Source organism: Armigeres subalbatus, chromosome 1 (genome assembly GCF_024139115.2).
Source record: "Armigeres subalbatus isolate Guangzhou_Male chromosome 1, GZ_Asu_2, whole genome shotgun sequence".
Lineage (NCBI taxonomy): Eukaryota > Metazoa > Arthropoda > Insecta > Diptera > Culicidae > Armigeres > Armigeres subalbatus.
This window is the reverse complement of record NC_085139.1, coordinates 288,808,600-288,825,432: the sequence shown is the minus strand read 5'-3', so window position 1 is coordinate 288,825,432 and position 16,833 is coordinate 288,808,600. Positions and strand designations below refer to the sequence as shown.

Sequence of the window (16,833 nt, the reverse complement as noted above, 5' to 3'; positions counted from 1 at the left end):
GGTTGGATATGGATTGGATTCGGTTTGGATTGGTTTGGATTGGTTTAGATTGGTTTGGTTTGAATTTGGATTGGTTTTGATTGGTTTGGATTGGATTTGGTTTGGTTTGGATTAGATTTGGATTGGTTCGTTTGGTTTGGATTGGTTTGGATTGGATTTGGTTTGGTTGGATTGGTTTGGATTGGTTTGGATTGGTTTGGTTTGGATTGGTTTGGATTGGATTAAGATTGGTTGGATTGGTTTGGAATGGTTTGGATTGGACTTGGATTGAATTTGGATTGGTTTGGATTGGTTCGATTGGTTTGGATTGGTTTGAATTGGTTTGGTTTGGTTTGGATTGGTTTGGATTGGTTTGGATTGAATTTTGATTGGTTTGGATTAGGATTAGGATTTGATTTGGATTGGTTTGGATTGGTTCGTTTGGTTTCGTTTTGATTTGGATTGGTTTGGATTGGTTTGGTTTGGTTTGGATTGGATTGGTTTGGATTGGATTGGATTGGTTTGGATTGGATTTGGATTGGTTTGGGTTGGTTTGGATTGGTTTCGTTTGGTTCGTTTTGATTTGGATTGGTTTGGATTGGTTTGGTTTGGTTTGGATTGGATTTGGTTTGATTTGGATTGGTTTGGTTTGGATTGGTTTGGATTGGTTTAGATTGAATTTGGATTGGTTTGGATTGGTTTCGATTGGTTTGGATTGGTTTGAATTGGTTTGGTTTGGTTTGGATTGGTTTGGATTGGTTTGGATTGGTTTGGATTGGTTTGGATTGGTTTGGATTGGTTTGGATTGGTTTGGATTGGTTTGGATTGGTTTGGGATGGGGTTTGGATTGGATTGGGTTGGATTTGGGTTGGTTTTGGGTTGAATTTGGATTGGATTCGGATATGGATTGGTTTGGATTGGTTGGATTGGTTTGGATTGGTTTGGTTGGTTTGGATTGGTTGGTTTGGATTGGTTTGGATTGGTTGGATTGGTTTGGATTGGTTTGGATTGGTTTGGTTGGTTTGGATTGGTTTGGATTGGTTTGGATTGGTTTGGATTGGTTCGGATTGGTTTGGATTGGTTTGGATTGGTTTGGATTGGTTTGGATTGGTTTGGATTGGTTTGGATTGGTTTGGATTGGTTTGGATTGGTTTGGATTGGTTTGGATTGGTTTGGTTGGTTTGGATTGGTTTGGATTGGTTTGGATTGGTTTGGATTGGTTTGGATTGGTTTGGATTGGTTTGGATTGGTTTGGATTGGTTTGGATTGGTTTGGATTGGTTTGGATTGGTTTGGATTGGTTTGGATTGGTTTGGATTGGTTTGGTTGGTTTGGATTGGTTTGGATTGGTTTGGATTGGTTTGGTTGGTTTGGATTGGTTTGGATTGGTTTGGATTGGTTTGGATTGGTTTGGTTGGTTTGGATTGGTTTGGTTGGTTTGGATTGGTTTGGATTGGTTTGGTTGGTTTGGATTGGTTTGGATTGGTTTGGATTGGTTTGGATTGGTTTGGATTGGTTTGGATTGGTTTGGATTGGTTTGGATTGGTTTGGTTGGTTTGGATTGGTTTGGATTGGTTTGGATTGGTTTGGATTGGTTTGGATTGGTTTGGTTGGTTTGGATTGGTTTGGATTGGATTTGGATTGGTTTGGATTGGTTTGGATTGGTTTGGTTGATTTGGATTGGTTTGGATTGGTTTGGTTGGTTTGGTTGGTTTGGATTGGTTTGGATTGGTTTGGTTTGGATTGGTTTGGATTGGTTTGGATTGGTTTGGATTGGTTTGGATTGGTTTGGATTGGTTTGGATTGGTTTGGATTGGTTTGGATTGGTTTGGATTGGTTTGGATTGGTTTGGTTGGTTTGGATTGGTTTGGATTGGTTTGGATTGGTTTGGATTGGTTTGGATTGGTTTGGATTGGTTTGGATTGGATTTGGATTGGATTTGGATTGGTTTGGATTGGATTTGGATTGTATTTGGATTGGATTTGGATTGGATTTGGATTGGATTTGGATTGGATTTGGATTGGATTTGGATTGGATTTGGGTTGGATTTGGATTGGATTTGGATTGGATTTGGATTGGATTTGGATTGGATTCGGATTGGATTTTGATTCGAATTGGCTTTAGATTGGGTTTGGATTGGATTTGGATTGGGTTTGGATTGGATTGGATTCGAGTTGGATTTTTATTGTATTTGGATTGGATTTGTTCCGGAATCGGATCGAATTTTGATTGTATTTGGATTGGACTTGGGTTTTATTTTGGTTTGGGTTGGATTTTGTTTGGTTAGAATGGGTTTGAACTCTTCTTGGATCGAAGTTGTTTTGAGTTTGGATTTCAGTTGACTTGGCACTCTTCTGGATTAGAGTTTGAATTTGATTGAAAAATTCTTTTTTTACGAATTGCAGATATTTGGATTTGCGAAACGCTTCCTTACTTCTATGCTACACTTTTTGTAAATATGAATTATTTAAAAGAAATCCTCCCTCCTACCAGCCTATACGCGTTACTTAATTTCACGACGTTTGCTAGCCCTACTGGACTTGCCCTTTTTCTGCAATAATATAAATAGGTGAGCTGTGCCAGTTTTGGCCATATTCCTAGTTTGGCCAGTTTTTTGCATGACTCCGAAAATAACAGGAGATAGATCCCTCACGCTTCTTCACTGTTGAATCTGAACGATATTTTTTTTGGAAAATATGCATTTATAGGCTTGGTCAAATTAGGCACTAAGGTCACCAAAACCGGTACACTTACCCTAATTGTTTCTTTTTCATATTGTTGGGAAAATCATCGGATTTGATAATTGAAATATAATTCAAAATCAAAAACTTTTTGTCAAAAACCATTGAACTGCCCGAAAACGCATAACAGTTAGTTTGATTTCTTATCAACATGGAACATTTATGCATTCATGGGCAGTACAAGGATTTCAAAAATATATATGGAGGCCCCCTTCCGAACATGACTCATAACGATTAATTAAGATCCTTCCCTACACAAATCCGTCATCCCCTTCACTCAGTCAGTACCACCCAAATCATACTTGAATCGAAGCAATTATTGCTTTAAATAAATCGATTACACACTTGACTCAGAGCAAAGTGTGCCATGCTGCTGCGCCTACTGCGGGATATCCTACCTCTCCTTCTCCGTTCGAGACATCCATTCCCGGCGAACGTCAAGTGCGTCGTCCTCTCATACTCCCCCGATTCTCATCGGAGAACCGTTTCAATTATTGCCGTCGCACACTGCGCGCGGCTAAAAATCACTGCCTCCCTTCCATCCTGCACCGAGAACCCGAAGACTCATCCATCGCCGAAATCCTTGACGTTCGGTCTCAATTCTCCATGCCGTCGTCGAACATTCGTTCCGCGTTTCGTACTTGAATGACGCACACCGCAGGAAATCCTTCACCTCCCACCCCGCGTACGTACGTATCCTAAGCCTACTCATTTTCCACGGAGGCGAAAGCGACGACGAAACGAAAGAAAATGCATTTGTTGAATTGGGGACCTCACTTCATGTGTCGTAACGATTTCGATCAATCGTTCGAACTTTATGCAAAATCATTTGCCAAATGTTCCGAAGTCATCAATCAACGCGCGGAAGCGCGTTGACAGTTCGCAACTTTGCGTGCGGATTACTTTGCGATTGTGATTCTACGTCAACTTCTGTGTCCGACCGACTGACTAACATTTGTCTTTCCCTTTCTGTCTGTGTTTGTATTTTCAGGTTGGTAAACATTTTCCGCGGACCCACAAAGTGCATACCGTTTTCGATTGCTTGCGGTTGCGGTTGATGCGTTAATGCGCGGCATCCTTCGATCCAATTCCTCTGTCAAATAAACACATTACTGACGGCAGCCGCGCGGTGTTTTACAAGCGAATCACTGATGCAGCGGGTAAGTGACAGGGCGGCTCCATTTATTATTGTTTTTCAGATTCCCCGCTTTATGGGGCCGTTATGTCCACAACATTCGCCCACCTTCGGTTTTCGACGATGATGATGCCAATCAGCCCGCATGTAACATTAAGCAGGCAATATAAATTGAATGGTTCATGAGCGAAACACTGACAACAAGTCGTACAGCGGACAAAAAGTTGTGAAAACAAATAATTATATGGAATAATGATAATCGATGAGGCTCGAACGGGCAGGCAGAGCCGGCCTGACGAAATGCCGGTTGAACCTGACCGCGCGCAGCGAGATACGAATGGGCGGCCAGAACGAGCCGTCCGGGTGCAATCTTTTATTTTTAATTACATATGATCGTGCTCTTTTTGCTCCCGTTTTGTTCTTGATCAGTCACTGAGAAAAAAATGTTGTTTTGTATAAATTCCTCCACTACTGACTGAGTGTAGGAACTTTCTTGAACATCGCAGCAATCATCGGCGTTGCCCGGAGCAACGACAGACAACCGAGAATTGCATTCTCTGTACGGAGAACTTGAACAAATTCTATACATACTGTTCTTTCACCCGGGCTAAGATGACGACGCCGCAGATGATGATACTTGCGATGTCAGTTGGCACAGATTACATATTTGCTTCGGAATGAATGTGGCTCTTTTTCCGCCTCAAAGCCCAGGAATGAAAGGGGGGTACCACTGGTGTAAAAAGGGTAGTTGGAAAGGGACCTTTGGCTCCCGGTTTAAAAACTTAAAATTAATTAAATACAAGTTTACAATGTTATGAAAACTCAGATGTGAATATGTACATTTTGTGGAAGATGATGATTCGAAAAATGTATTGTTGGAGGTAACCACTTTCCCTTCGATCGGACTCGAACCCACGACCCTCAGTATTGGACACATTGGACGCATAGTCGAATCACTCACAATCCATTTGTCAAGCATAAGGGCATCTTTAGTAATGTTACAGTTATAGTTATATTTATTTCCCGAGTTTTACATTTTATAACTGTAAAAGATTTAGAACAAGAAATGCATCTTCAGTAGCATTTATAAGCGGCACATGTTTTATACTGGAAAATGAAAAAATAATCTTCCGAGGCCAATTCAAATGTTAAACTGTTATGATGTCGATGAAATAGTATTTTTTGTAGCTGATGACGTCATTTTCTTGAACGGAATAAAACTCGAGTAAATTCTGTTGAAAATTCGTGCAAAAATACAACTGAGCAGTATTCCAGTTATAAATTACCCGACGAAACTGTTCGAATTTTTAAAACTATAGCGCCTGTTGAAGATGGCATTTTTACAGTTTCAATTTCATTTCCTAACTCCCATACGATTTATAACTCTACTAAAGATGCCCTTAGAAGACCGCGAGTATTTAGAATGTCTGGCGACAGGACAAATGGATTGTGACTGATTCGATTCGCTTTATCTCGTTCTCGCCTTTCCTCGTTTTCCAGTTTGTCAGTTTAGGAACTTGCTAGTACGGTCATAAGCGTATTCAGCAAATCGCACTGGCAATGCGCTTCGTTCTTGGCTGCATAGTTGTCATAGTTGATTCAAGTACCGGTACTTCAAGTATCAAACCGATGTTGGTGATAAAACCAAACATGCACCACAACATGATGTATAAATTATGGCCAATTGAAGCTTGTTGGAGCAGAATTTGGTAAAATAATTTAAACGACTACAGCGCCATTAGCCTTCTTACTTCTTCTCGTGTCATAGAGGTACACACTTAGTTTTTATTCCTGCAGCTCTGCATAAATCTGCACAGCCTGCGTCAGCAAATTACCTAACTGATATTCCGGAAAAAATGACGTTTGTTAGCTGATTTTCGGTAAATTATTTGCTGATTTTCAGCAATTTTGACAGAAATCTTGGCAAAAATATGTTTACCGGGGTACGGCTGAGCGATTCTCGGTAAAAGTTAGCCATTTTGCTGAGACACTGGTATAAAAAATTGGAGTTTTCTCGATTCCTTTCATGTCCAGTCACGAACGTCTCTAAATCGGTGCAGCCTGCTGTAGAGTCTGGCCCATGCACAATAGGACTAGAAATACTGGAATAAGAGATCGGCGAAGACGCCATCTTGTTTCCAATCAAGCGGTTCCAATTCGACTTGTTCACTTTTTGCATCCATAAGAAGCCGACTGCCAATCCGAAAGTTTTCACTCCGCCGGTCTCTGGTTATAGGGTTGCTAAATAGAACAGCCCCATATAAAGGAGTGGCCAAAACTACCAAATAGCCAATTTTTGATTTGGGCGTGTAAAATGTGATGAATACACCTATATTTTTATAATCAGAGCGGTTTTTATTTTTTAGATTGTGGGTGCAGGGTGTTCTAACTGCCCCTCCAAGAAATAACATTTTACGTTTTTTGGAAAACGGGCAGCTTTGCGATATTTTCGTTCAAAAGGGGTTCAAAAGTTATGACCAAAATACATTTTCAATAATGTACGAGAAAGACAACATTACCGATAGGAGGATTAATCTGTTGTTTTGATAAACTTCTTTTTTTTAATTTTCATCTGAGTTACTCAATAATGCCAATTTAATTGAATTTGACGACGAACACAATTTACATTACATGTTGAGGGAGAGGGTTATGTCTTTACGTTGCGCCAAATTTAAGAAACAACTAGCTATCATATAAAAAGCCTTACGCGGTGAGAATGTAAGGGTTCAAATTTAACAATTTTGACATTAATACATGATAGAAGCGATTTATAGATTTAACCATAACGTGTTGGATAAATAGTGTGTTAAATAATTCCTTACCACAATACTTTTTATAATTATGAAAGAAATCTTAATCAAATATAGAATAAATGAAATTCTATTTCGTTGATTTTACAATGTGACGCTAATTGAATCTTTTCTACCTTCCTTTTTTAGTTTTATAAGTTTTACTCAGTGAATTTTCAACCTCAGAAGCTTATAGTGCTTTTTTAATCATTTTAGGAAATCTGTGTTGCGTCCATTCGTCTGTGACACGAATATACCGTTTAACCTTTATATGACCATAAGTATTTTATCCATTATCAAACAGGGTTATTGTGATGATGATGATACTATCATCTATTGTAGCAAGGCATCTGCCGATAGCACTGGCCATATCTGACAAACGATTGGAACAAGATTATATTATTATTTGTATTTCATCAAACTCCTGTATGAGGAACCAAAAATGGGTGGGGTGGTTTCATAAGCAGAAACACTTATGTGAATCCATGAATAGAGATGAATAAAGAATCTCCTTCCAAAAGAACGTTCGTACAAATAATAATACAAACGAGCCCTCATTTCCCAGATTGACCAAAATAGATGGGGAGAATGGCCCGCTCTTTATCCACAAAATGTTAACAATAGAAAGTTGGCGATCCCACTGTTCCTATCCTCATCGCTTCAATCGGTATCAAACAGGGTTATTGTAAGCCAAAAAGGGACCAAATTACGTTGGTTTTGTAAAATATGATTGGATCGGACTTTTCTATCATACCATCATTGGCCATAATGGCCAAAAATACCTCCTTTTCTTATGGTGACAATAATGGTCGAATTGTAATGTTGCCGAATTTGTTTGCTCGGGCCTAAATCGGCTAACTGGTCAAACTTCTCCCCTCCCCGATCAGGAATGCATAACAAAATTATAACTCAATTCTATCAATTGTTGTTATTTAAAACAACGTGTGTTATAATTAGATAATTCGATAAAAATGTGTCATTGGCCAGTTTTATTTCATATCAAAATTATAACAACATTAGTTATGAATATATTCACAAAATAATTGCCTACATTTTTTGTAGACATTGGAAATAAAATCGGTGGTAATCACCTTCAGTATAACTTGAACCTGCTCGATATTAATACATAGCTGGAACAAAGTTAATTGCCTACATTATGGATGGAAATCCGGCGTGGTAGCGTACCAGATTTCTGTCCGTGATGTAGGCAATTACCTTGAAAGTAGATTTTTGTACAGAAAAATTATATCAACGTTTGTTATAATGTTGATATAAAGGTATCAACCTCTGTTTTAATTATGTTACGGCTAGAGGTATTTTTGATATAATTTTTGTTATTTTAACAACTAACCAGCAAAATTTATAACACATTTTGTTACAATATTTTCTGTAATAAAACACCCTTGTTATAATTTTGTTATGCATTCTTGATCAGGTCCACACATCAAGGCAAACCCCTTTGGGTATTTCCTCATATTTACCGTTTTTGAGATGGCACTAACAAAACTATACCTAAAATTATGTCGGTTGGGCGAAAAAGTATCAGAATAATAGATAGGAAAAATCTAACATTTTGGCGAGGCCAAACGCCCTAGTTGGACTAACCTTTAATGCTGATTCGCCAACGCGTGGTGCTTTGTTCCCTAAGAACTGCCAAATAAAAGCTGTTTTGCCTTATTAGTTTTCCGGCAACGAAATATTCCCACTTTTTTAAACGTGAACATTATCAATATTATTGAGATTTTCTACAATTTTAAGATGGCATCAGCTCGCTATATTGTGTAACTGCTGCATGAGGTAAAAATACCCATGAAAATCGTTATAGCTAAGACATTCAAACAGTGTTTGCTTAGCTAGGGCATATGGCCTCCGTTCCGCTAAATGCAATCGAAGCAGGCGAAAACCCAGATAAAATATTATTCTGGAGAGAGTAGTCAAACGCCATGCGGAACAGAAGCAAGTGACAAAAGCTCCCGTAAATATTCTACAATTTGGCGCAGCCTTTAGAATATTTTTTGTGAGTATGTCGTTTTATTTTTTTAAAGCGACTGCAAACAATACCTCAAAAATAATAAGCTGCGAAGCGAAAATACGAGTTCGCCAAAGTTACGTAGCGTAAGTTGAAAGATGCGAGTCCTGTTGTTACGGAAGCACTAAATAGGAATGCGGGTCCGGAAAAGTTCCGTAGTGAAAAAATAAAAAGTGCAAGTTTGGAAAATTTACGCAATACAGGACAAAAAGTGGAGGGTCCGGTTGCTACCGAAACGACCAAATGAAAATGCGAGTCCGGAACATTTCCGTAGCGCTTGATTAAAATATGTGAGTCCGGAAATGTGTCGAAGCGCAAAATTGGAACATTAAAGTTCGATTGTTGATAGGGAAGAGGCCCCAAAACGCCCCTCGATGCAAAACGCCTTTTGTGGTTTCCTCATATTTACCGTCCTTAAGATGTCCGTAACAAAACTAGATATAACATTATGTAGGATAGGCGAAGAAAGTTTCAAAATAGTGCATGGGAAGGTCGGAAAAACCGAAAATTTCCACATTTTGAAGAAACATCTAACATTTTGGCGAGGCAAAACGCCCTAGTGGCAATAACCTACAAAGTACTTGCGTCTCCACGAACTATCCATACTAGAATGCTGATTCGCCGACGCGTGGTACTTTGTTCCCTAGAGCTGCCAGCTAAAAGGCGTTTCGCCTCATGAGTTTTCCGGCAACATAATATCACCACTTTTTGAAATGTGAATATTATCAATATGATTGAGATTTTTGACAATTTTGAATGGCATCAACTAGCTATCTTGTTTAACTGATGCATAATGTAAAAATACCCATGAATAGTGTTACAAATAAGTCAATAAAGCTGTGTTTGCTTAGCTAGGGCATATTGCCCCCTTCCCTACAAATACGAGTCTGGAACAGTTCCATAGCGCGAGATAGGAAAACGCGAGACAGTTAGAGTTCTGTAACGCAATATAAAACAATGCTAGTATAATTTTTATCCTATGACAAGCAAACATGTCGATCTACAGCAAATAAAAGCATGTTCGGTAAACATAAAAATGAAAAGTTAGCTAGAACGCATTTAGTAATGCATGAACAATGAGATGCGCATTCTGTATTTCTGTTGTTCAAAAGCTGTATTTAATTGCTTCTGAATCGCAGAAAAATAATAAAAACATGCGTTGTCCAACTAATTGACTTCTAGAAAATAAAAAAATAAACGCAAATATAGATTTTTCTGGTAAGTTTGAATCTGCAGCAGATGAGCTTTGGCCACTACTTCTAAACTAGATTCTATGTTTATTTATCATCAGACTAAGGCCGGAGTGGCCTGTGCTGCACATAAAAGACTTCTCCATTCAGCTCGGTTCATGGCTGCACTTCGCCAACCACGCAGTCTGCGGAGGGTCCGCAAGTCGTCCTCCACCTGATCGATCCACCTTGCCCGCTGTGCACCTCGCCTTCTTGTTCCCGTCGGATCGTTGTCGAGAACCATTTTCACCGGATTACTGTCCGACATTCTGGCTACGTGCCCGGCCCACCGCAGTCTTCCGATTTTCGCGGTGTGAACGATGGATGGTTCTCCCAACAGCTGATGCAACTCGTGGTTCATTCGCCTCCTCCACGTACCGTCCGCCATCTGCAACCCACCATAGATGGTACGCAACACTTACCTTTCGAAAACTCCCAGTGCGCGTTGGTCCTCCACGAGCATCGTCCAGGTCTCGTGTCCGTAGAGAACTACCGGTCTTATAAGCGTTTTGTAGATAGTCAGTTTGGTACGGCGGCGAACTCTATTCGATCGGAGCGTCTTGCGGAGTCCAAAGTACGTACGATTTCCAGCCACTATGCGTCTCCGAATTTCTCTGCTGGTATCGTTATCGGCGGTCACCAGTGAGCCCAAGTACACGAATTCTTCAACCACTTCGATTTCGTCACCACCGAAAGAAACTCGTGGTGGGTGGCTCACATTGACCTCTCTTGAGCCTCTTCCTATCATGTACTTCGTCTTCGACGTGTTGATGACTAGTCCAATCCGTTTAGCTTCGCTTTTCAGTCTGATGTAGGCTTCCTCCATCCTCTCAAAGTTACGTGCCATGATATCAATGTCGTCGGCGAAACCAAATAACTGGACGGACTTCGTGAAAATCGTACCACTCGTGTCAATCCCTGCCCTTCGTATTACTCCCTCCAAAGCGATGTTGAATAGCAGACACGAAAGACCATCACCTTGCCGTAACCCTCTACGGGTTTCGAAGGGACTCGAGAATGCCCCTGAAACTCGAACTACGCACATCACCCGATCCATCGTCGCCTTGATCAACCGTATCAGTTTATCCGGAAATCCGTTTTCGTGCATTAGCTGCCATAGCTGGTCCCGATCGATTGTATCATATGCGAGATATTGAGATATGAAGTCGATAAATAGATGATGTGTAGGCACGTTAGTATTCAGCCTACCTGATGACATCCTAGCCGGTCACTTGAAAAACGTCTACGATAAACACTGATGCATCAAGGTGTTTTACATGCTGTTATTACCGATTTAAGGAAAATACGTTTCGTGACGTGGACATTGCAAACTAAGGGATTATGTTTACCATCAAATTCATTCGACAAATCGTTTTGGATTAGTAACGCAAAGGATTTATGCTTTTTGAACCACACATTTAGGCTCCTATTGGTTGTAGCTCGTAACAATCTGGGAAACTATCGTCGTATCGTGAGCTACATCACAAACCATTGATTGTTGTTTTTTATTGGCGAGGAGAAGAATGTAGAGTCTGGTCTAATGATTCTGACAATAATGGTCGTACTGTTGCGATATTTGTTTGCTCGGGACATAATCGGCTAACGGTTAAAACTGCAGTGAACGTTCAACAGTGTAAGCACAATCGAAGCAGGCGAAACCCCTGTTGAAATGTTATTCTGGAGAGAGTAGTCGAACGCCATGCGGAATTAGGCTGACCAGATGATTTTTTTTTTTTGAATGGTGGACATTTGGTTCAAGGAGGACATAATAAAAAAATATAATTTTTATAGTGTGATTTAATGATTTAATGTGATGTTTTTATTAAATTTCTTACAATATTTGTCAGATTTTCAGTTAAAATTCTTCATTAATTACATACAATACCAAGCTTTTTTCTAATCGAATGTATGTTGGAAACAAAACGAAACAAAACATCGATATATCTTTAAACAACACAAGGACCACTCTTTGACTCTAGGTACGCAGTAAATGATCCTCTAGAAACTGCCAAACGTCCAGAAAAGTGACATTTTTTTTTCAAATTTGTCCGAGAATGGTACTTTTTCCTAACCATTTGTATAATAACTTAAGAGCTAGATCAGAGGCTGTGAAGTGACTAGGAATTAACCCCGGAAGGTCAACAAGTGTCCTCCGAAAGATCTGGAACACTAAGGGATATCGCCACTTCTAAAAATGTGGCTTGGGTTGCTAACAATAGTCGCACCCTTACCCTAAATACAATGTGTAACGGATAATGTGACTTACATGTCAAAAGCATTTGAAATTCTCGAAAGGATTCTACCGAATTGACAGTGAAGTTTGGAGAAAAAGTTACTCAGCATTGATCGTTGATTTTTCTCATTCGATCCGAGAAAATGCCATTTTAAGGAAGCCATAGTCGAATTTGTCAGGGTAGAGAAGGAAAATGTTCTTTGCCCCCCTAAACCAACCTTAAGTCTTGGTAAGCGACAAAATAATTATTTTGTACGAAGTTATGTCAAAGTAAGTATTTAAGTAAATAAATATGTCAAATTAATTTACTGATCCGCACAACGGAGATACGATTGTTTCGATTATAGCGTGATCGTTCTACGTCCAATAGATAACGAGCAAATCCGCACTGAAGTATTTACTTTCTAATTAATTGCTTTGTTAAAAAAAACTGTTGCATTTGATTGAAAACTATAATTTAAATTTAATTAAATTTCTTTTTAATTTTAATTGCATTCTTTTTTTATTTCTAAAAATAAGTTACCGCGAAATTTCAGGTTTCCTGAATTGATCAACCGCGAAATTTTGAAAATTTGCCGCGAATTTCCACTACCCCCAGTGAGAAGGGTTGCTTATCAGTGTTTGAAAAATTTAAGCTTTGTTAAATGAATCTGGAATGAGTTATTAACAAGCATAGACAAATGATCGAATCCAAATTATTAAACAATCAAAAACATTCTTGAAAACATCCAAAGGATAATGAATAGATTGGAACTGCACACCTCTAAATACGATTTAAGCCTTTATAAAAGGCTTAGAGGCTTATAAAAATAAAACTCCGCCTCACCCGAAATTTACAAATATTTATGCATAATCTTCGAAAAAAATCAAAGTTTGGTAATTTTGAAATCTCGGATTTAGATTTCATGAACATTTTCTTCACTGCTAAGTCACCCTGCTCACCCTGAAAGGATTGCAGAGTTCGCTCTTGAAAAACCACAAATTATGCAGTTTATAACAAATGGATCTTGCCTTACCAGTGTATTCAACTTTGCCATTGAATCTGGTCGTCTAGCAGCACACCCCAGTTGCTCCAAGTATCGGAGACGAGCCAGCATAAGGCTGAAAGTCTCCTTAATAAAGACACAAACAAAACAAAATTTCAAGGAACGTATGCAAGCGTAACATCAAGTCTACTACTTTGACTCCTGGAGGAAGGGTTAACTTCAACTCTCCGACATATAGAAGCCTTCCCAACTGCTTTGGAAAGATCACAGTAGGACCAGTAAGTGCCTCCACCGAAGTTGTGGGTCCGGTCCGAAGCTGTTCCAAACCCGTACCCAGTCCTGGCCGACGACAGCTTCTACGCAAGGGTGTCAGCTACTACGTTTCCCCTGACGCTACAATAATGTCCGAGAATCCAAGCAAATCGGGTCTTTGGTGCTTAGGGGTGTTTAGGTTTGTTAGTCGGGAGTGTTGCCGCAACGAAAATTGTTGCAGCTTCTGCGGAACAAACGCTGCATTGAGGGGATAGGCTTCCGAAGTTGGCCAGTTTAGTACCACAGACTTCGAATCGCACGCCTCTGCTGGAGACGTAACCATATGTGTACCGAATTTCATGGTTCAGGAAACGTGTAGCAATGAGCTCGAGATCCGACCTTCTCAGCTCCTCGCAGGAATAAGGTTAGTGCTGAGATGTGGACCATGAGTGATATTGGTCCTTTGAAATCCAGGAGTAACTGGGAAGTGGCTACCAGGGAGGCAAAGTATTCACCCAGGTCCGATGTTCACCTCATCGAGATGAAAGGGAACAGCTCTCGATCTGCCGCTAATTGCATTTACCCGCTTCCACAGTTCGTTAGAGGTCTTAGACAGGTAGAATGATGCTGTCGATGAATTCCTTCCACTTCGCCTCCCTGATGATGATTTTGTACTGCCGGTGCTTCTTTTTAGGCGCCAAGGCCTGAGAGGGTGGTTGGTGCTGAGCTTCCTTAGAACACGTATGGCCTTGCGCCTAGCTTTGACAACACGACGAGTCGAGCACGACAGCCGGGACAACAACTGGACTGAGGGATAGCTCGTTGAATGGTATCATCATCATCATCATCATTTAATAATTACCATCTCAACTAAAAGACCATGGTGGAGGATGATTTTTTCCAAGTATGTAGTAGAATCAGTGCTATTCCTGACGCTGGATCAGTATTCTTGAGAACATTGTTCAACGCCAGCTGTAGCCCGTACACTGGACGTGGGCGTCGCACGATGCTGAACTGATTTTCGATTCCAATTCCAAGTTCGGGGAACTCATCTTCCTCCAGCATTTGCTTTACTGTGGCAAGCATATTCGCTCCGTTGTTGGAAGTGATTGAGTGAATTTGCTCGATGACTAACTCCAATCGCTGGAGCACGTCGATGATTTTAGCTTTGAACGGATTTTAGCTAGCACGGTTGCCACTCTTTTTAACGTCTATCAACGCTGAAATATAAAAATCATACATCAGTATACTAAATCATTTTTAATTATCCAGAGTTCTTATTACTAGCAAGCTTTTCAACCCATATAGGGCAATCTCTTCCAACATGTGACGATTATGGTGCTGAATTGATAATTACAACCCCTTCATCACAGTATCGGGGAGCAGAGATTCTTTATGTTGTATTTTAGACTAAATCGATGATAAGCCGAATTGAAGGGAGCAAAAAAATTATTCCCGTCCAAGTTTCGACATTCACTCGATTTTGGACAAATTTCAGGTCACATTTTCATCCCGGTTTTATTCCCATTTGTTTTCAGTGCAAATAAGAATACGGAAGAAGAACAGATAATCAAAAATCCTCCCTATTCAAGTTGCATGGAGACCAAAATTCGACGATTTTCCTCCGAGCTGTCATTTCCGTATTTCGCTAATGCAAATTAAATCTTAAACTGCTTCAAATACGGTGAACAAACCCTCGTGGACGCCTATGCGTCGCAGGGCAGCACTTCTTCTGATTCTGATTCCGAGCAGTACAGCGATGGATCTGTTTCAGTAAAGAAAAAAACTGACCACCGATGCGCACGAAGACGAGCCGGGCCGCAGCGGTAGTTATGCGCTGGCGGCGATAAAGCAAGGTTAGAGGACGTTGAGCTTCAGCGCCGCTAGATGGGGCCATTGTTTTGTAAATAGTGCGGTCGTCGTTCGTTTGCCGGCAGAACGGACCGATGCGGTGGGAAATTGTTTGTCTCCCGCTGCAAATTAATCACGTTTTGTGAGCCGAAATTAGGCTGACAGCTAATTTCAAGCTAGAACAATCGCAGCCTGCCATGATTAGGCTCGCCATCTTCTGCATTTTTTCTCTGTTTTCGTGTAACTTGCCTAAAAATAGAAGCTTTATTGCATACCAAAGAGGTTTCTAATTCCAAACCATTGGCACCTTTCCGGATTCATTCCCACCCTCGTTTGCCGATTGCATAAAATTCCATATCGATTTAATCCATTTCACCGCAGTTGGCTATTATCATGGCGGGCGGTCTTGCAACCGGTCAACCTTGACGCAAACGCGTCGATTTAATACATCGCTTTTTTTTCCGGGCCTGTCAATTGCACACCGGAATTTTGTTCTATCTGTGCCAACAATGGTAAAAAGTTCCGATCCCGGCGGCGGCATAAAAACCAACCATTTCCATCCACCGTGGTGTGTAATTCCACTATTTAACCACGTCGCTCATGCATATCCACTAGGGCAATAAGCTCGTTCGTAGCAGGCCATGCCTGTATCTGTCACTTTCTGTTTTTCCTCCAATGTACGGCGGAAAATGCAGCCGTTGTTGCTGCTCGACACGATGAAAACTGTTTGCATCAGGGAACCATTTGATTACATTTACGTCCTTCTTCCCGGCGATTACACGAACACAACGCAGATATAATAAAAAGCAGGAAAAAACAGCTAAAAGCCTTACTTTGAAACAAAACAAGGATTAAAATAAACCGATCCGATAAAATGTGCACTCGGCGAAGAGCTACAGGGACTGGCGGCGACAGTAATCAACGTAGAAGGGCTGTAGTGAAACAATATGCGTGTGTAAATAACTGCTGGCGGAAGAAGTGAGGGGATAAAAATACCAGATGATGATGATGACGACGGCGGCGCGATGATAAAAAGGGACATGACAGGAGATTCAAAATGGCGGCGGCCGCCAGGAACCGAGGGGGGGAGATGCGAACGCAGGCGCGATATTTTTCGAGACAATCAGTCAGAAGGGAAATCAAATTGGATGGCGAAATAAATCATATGCTTGCAGTGTTACATTTTGAAACCACAGAAAATTCAGAATTTCGCCAAAGAAAATTCTGCAAACACAATTTGATTATTGATGGATTTTTTCCATCGTTCTATGAGTTGCATCTCAGCAAGCACTGGACGCAGAATTATCAACGCTTGCTTTGCAGCGTATACTTGCGGTGCATCGGTCGGTTAATTTCAATGTCTGTGAGCGATAATGGTTTCAAGGGTCAACGCGATTATTATACACAAATCCCAGAAGACGAGCAACAACTCACCGTCTCTGTCAGCTCGACCACCGCCAACCTCCAACCGTACTGATAGACAGAGGAGGATCTGTTCTGGAAGCTCTGAAAAAAAATCATGTTTAATGTTGCCATTACTTGCAGCAGATGGAGATCAATTGAGAATCGACAAAAACACTCACCAAGAACGACGGGCGCGGCGCGGCCGC

General features: G+C 40.6%; 1 protein-coding gene across 4 annotated transcripts in view; it reads left to right on the top strand.

The window, feature by feature from the left end:
• The window catches only part of LOC134215441 (paired box protein Pax-1), a 168,488-nt gene that overhangs the window by 107,633 nt on the left and 44,022 nt on the right, over positions 1-16,833 (top strand). Inside the window, exon 1 of one of the 4 annotated variants that reach the window (XM_062694651.1) lies at positions 3,772-3,879. The exons of the other annotated variants lie outside the window; for them this stretch is intronic. The gene's annotated coding sequence lies outside the window, so the exon portion shown is untranslated. Of the gene's footprint in view, positions 1-3,771; positions 3,880-16,833 lie in introns of those variants that run through there. 4 annotated transcript variants of the gene reach the window in all.